This window comes from Rattus norvegicus, chromosome 14 (assembly GCF_036323735.1).
Source record: "Rattus norvegicus strain BN/NHsdMcwi chromosome 14, GRCr8, whole genome shotgun sequence".
Taxonomy (NCBI): Eukaryota; Metazoa; Chordata; class Mammalia; order Rodentia; family Muridae; genus Rattus; species Rattus norvegicus.
In genome coordinates, this window is record NC_086032.1 from 40,984,793 (window position 1) to 40,989,263 (window position 4,471).

Below are 4,471 nucleotides of genomic sequence, written 5' to 3' on the forward strand. Positions count from 1 at the left end.
TCATGGCCACTGCATCCTGCGGCATAGCCGCCAGCTTCTCGGTCCGGTACGAGCAACGACTCGTAATTATCGTTCTAAACCTCTAGTCTTGTAACAGTTTGTTAGACAGTGGCTTCGGACCTTTGCAGGAACTGATGCTACAGTGAGCATTTATAATCTAAAGACAGGTGATGGGCGTGGGAGGCTATGAGATCTGAACACTGTGAGCACTCACGAGTTGTTTTCTAAAACAGCCATACTTCCTTCCATTTCTGTTCTTACCAGAGTACTGTCTCCAATTCTTCTTCCCTCCTGTGACCATGTGACTTCACCCGGGCAGTGGTGTGAGTCAGTGGTGTGAGGGTGCATTAGAGGCATCTCAAAAGGAAACTTCCCTTTTGTTTATTTTCTTCTGCTATATAAGGAATGTATGGCTTGTCATTTTGCTCTACTAAGCTTTAGGCCATTGGCCAGGACAGAAGTGAAGGCAGAAGGGCATTGTGGGTAATGTTGGGTGTTTAGCCTGGACCACTTTGTAGGTGTCGGTGCCATTCAGCCCCGTGATCTTGATTCTGTTTCTCTGTTCTGGGAGATTTAGGATAAACCACAGCTCTGGTGTCTCTACTTTGAGCATTAATAAAAATTGCTTTTTGCTGGCTTGCTACTCTTAAATCGTACAGTGCAATGATTCACTTCTCTCGAGAGTTGGTAACTCTCTCAGCCTATTTAAAAGTCTCCCCCGAAACATCTGTCCTCGATTAAACAACAGATACCACTCACAGACCGTGTCTGTTTTCCAGGGGTTCAGAGCAATAATTAATCAGGCGCATGAAAAAGCACAGGCCTCCTCCTTTTATCCAATTAGAGAGATCTCTGCAAGGCCCGGGCACCAAACTGTTTGGCTTTTGTGGAAATGCATTGTGGTTGAGTGACTGGTTTCACATCTTAGAAAATATCAATATTTACTTTAAACTTCCAGTGAAATTAAAGAAAAACAAGATGTCTGGGTTAACTGTCACTGAATATATGGCAGCCGCTATTGAATTGCTACTGCAGGGCACGGGGAGTGAGAAATGGCCGCTCGAGATGCACTCCAGCAGCTGGAGAGGCATTTCAGGTTTCCTCTGTGGCTTTTGATTTTTTTGTCTCCCATCCATCATCCTCGTGTAGTGGACTTGTTTCCCCCTCCACACATTTGCCCATAAATCCTAGGCCGTCCTCTCTCCTCTGTATCCCACCATATACTACCTTCAGAGCATGTCACATGTCTGTCACATGTTCTGGGAAAGCCCCGCCAGGGTTAGGGCACCTGAGTTCTTTCTTTGGGCTCAAGCATCAGGAATGGCTGTTCTCACACTTCCATGGAGCCACCATGATCTTCAAGTCGGTAAATTGTCACAGTGGACCTGAGAGCTCGGTTGCTGAGTAGCTCCCTAAGACACTGAGGATTCACAGACCCACGACGGGGAAGAGCCCTTGGCGCCACAGAGCCTAAGCCCAAGCTTTGCTGATGAGAAGACTGACGCTGGGTTTGGTAGCGCTTGCCCACAGATTCCTGGCCCAAGTTCATCACCACCAAGTCTCAGATGAGAAGTTGCCTAGGCCTGTACTGAGCCTCATCTGTCTCCGCGGCAGAGTTAATCTGTCATGAAGAAAGTTGGGAGCAAAACCAGAAGATGATTCTAGGAACAGAGCGCGCTAGATCACATGGAAGGCTCAGCTAGCACGCACTTCGTAGAATAAAGGTTACACTAGATGTGCACTAATGGAATAAAACTGAAAGAGAACACTAGGCCGAAGGGGAGACTCGGCCCGAATACACTTCCTTTATTTTATTGTAAGCGCAACACTTTCTGAGAAGTGGAGAAAAGTTCAACTAACCCATAATCGCATCGCCCGCAGTCTTGTTAACACCTTACCCTATTTATTACCCTATTAAAAAAAATCCACACGTGACTAAACAATCTTAACTTCAGACATAAAGGGAAAATGAACGTTTTAAGTGTGAAGAATCCAAACATATAAATTACATAATTAGAAATTGCATCACTGTACTTAAGGCACTGACAAATAGAGTCACGGGCTAGAACAGGACAGTGGCTCTCAGTGATGGAGCTGAGGATGACTGGATGAGTTTGGAAGAAAGAGGTTGGCTGCGATGTGACTGTGCCCGTGGTGATGGAGAACAGCCCTCTTCGAATCAGGGTCACCCTAATGTCCTCTTTGTATCTGGTTATTGCTTTGCATGTTCCCAGGACTCGGGGGTCATCTGGAGAGTGACCAACAAGGCCATTGGCTGCACAGCTTCTCCAGTGGCCCAAGGCCAGCATCCCATTAACACTCCTGGGTCTCCCCCACACCCATGGAGAGAAGGCAGGCCCCTCTACTGCTGTGTAGACTGTGAATGTGGCTGGGTCAGAGACTCTTACAGGAGCCCCAGAGAGCACTGTTCTGATTGAGAAGGTTTCCATGTCTTCATCTCTAAAACTCTGATTAAAGAAGAGAGCTGCTAGGCCAGTCACCTGGAACATGAAAAATAGCTTCATTGGGATCCCAAGCCAGGCAGTGGCCTGTTGTTGTAAAAATATAAAAAACAAAAAAAGTATAGTTGTCTTTTACCTCGAGAGCTCCAGTACCGCGGTGCCCCAAGATACTCTGCTAGATATCTTGGCGGAAAAACATCCCAACTTTGCCGCAGCGGCCCAGTGTCTCCAGCCGCCACATACTATCCTACACTCAAACCCTCACATAAAAGAACACACAACACAATAATCTTAAATCTAACTGATAAGATATAATTGCCCACTTAAACATACAAAGCCTGGGCTCTCTGCTCCTCCCTGTTCCAGAGACAGCCGCATCTTCTCGTGCAGTGCCAGCCTCGTCTCATAGACAAGATGGTGAAGGTCGGTGTGAATGGATTTGGCCGTATTGGGCGCCTGATTACCAGGGCTGCCTTGTGCTCTGCATCTGGCAAAGTGGACATTGTTGCCATCAATGACCCCTTTATTAACCTCAACTACATGGTCTATGTTCCCGTATGACTCTTCCCATGGCAAGTTCAACGGCACAGTCAAGGCTGAGAATGGGAAACTTGTCATCAACGGGAAGCCCATCACCGTCTTCCAGGAGCGAGATCCCGCTAACATCAAATGGGGTGACGCTGGTGCTGAGTATGTCATGGAGTCTACTGGTGTCTTTACCACCATGGAGAAGGCTGGGGCTCACCTGAAGGGTGGGGCCGAAAGGATCATCATCTCCGCCCCTTCAGCCGATGCCCCCCATGTTTGTGGTGGGTGTGAACCATGAGAAATATGACAACTCCCTCAAGATTGTCAGCAATGCATCCTGCATCACCAACTGCTTAGCCCCCCTGGCCAAGGTCATCCATGACAACTTTGGCATCGTGGAAGGGCTCATGACCACAGTCCATGCTATCACTGCCACTCAGAAGACTGTGGATGGCCCCTCTGGAAAGCTGTGGCGTGATGGCCGTGGGGCAGCCCAGAACATCACCCTGCATCCACTGGTGCTGCCAAGGCTGTGGGCAAGGTCATCTCAGAGCTGAACGGGAAGCTCCCTGGCATGGCCTTCTGTGTTCCTACCCCCAATGTATCCGTTGTGGATCTGACCTGCCGCCTGGAGAAACCTGCCAAGTATGATGGTATCAAGAAGGTGGTGAAGCAGGTGTCCGAGGGCCCACTAAAGAGCATCCTGGGCTACATTGAGGACCAGATTGTCTCCTGCGACTTCAACAGCAACTCCCACTCTTCCACCTTTGATGCCGGGGCTGGCATTGCTCTCAATGACAACTTCGTAAAGCTCATTTCCTGGTATGACAATGAATACGGCTACAGCAACAGGGTGGTGGACCTCATGGCCTACATGGCCTCCAAGGAGTAAGAAACCCTGGACCACCCAGCCCAGCAAGGATACTGAGAGCAAGAGAGAGGCCCTCAGTTGCTGAGGAGTCCCCATCCCAACTCGGCCCCCAACACTGAGCGTCTCCCTCACAATTCCATCCCAGACCCCATAACAGGAGGGGCCTGGGGAGCCCTCCCTTCTCTCTTGAATATCATCAATAAAGTTCGCTGTACCCCCCCCCCAAAAAAACATACAAAGCTCAGTACCATCTATCCCTTAAGAACATTGATAATAACCTGTAAATACACAGAGCGAGATCTTTACATCAGCCTCCATTGTCCTGCCATGCTTCTCCCCATCTCTCTCCCTCCTGTTCTCGTCTCCTCCTCTTCCTTCAAACTTCTCTCCACCCATCCTTCCCTTTCCTCCAATGACAGGCCTCCTTCTATCTTGTATCTGCCCCGCATCTGTATTTTACATATTCAATTGGGAGAAGGTTCTGGTGAAGCCACCTGATTCCTCAGTAATGACTAAGCAGCTGTCCTTGGGGCAGTGGAATTAGCATCAAAATACAGATAACTCCAGGGCAAACCACAACGGTGGCCTGAGCCAATGGGCATATATCCCA

At 48.8% G+C, this 4,471-nt stretch overlaps 1 pseudogene; it reads left to right on the forward strand.

Annotated features, from left to right (window-relative positions):
* The first annotated feature begins 2,876 nt into the window (after window positions 1–2,876).
* Window positions 2,877–4,011, forward strand: LOC108352744 (glyceraldehyde-3-phosphate dehydrogenase pseudogene; annotated as a pseudogene).
* The last annotated feature ends 460 nt before the right edge of the window (window positions 4,012–4,471 follow it).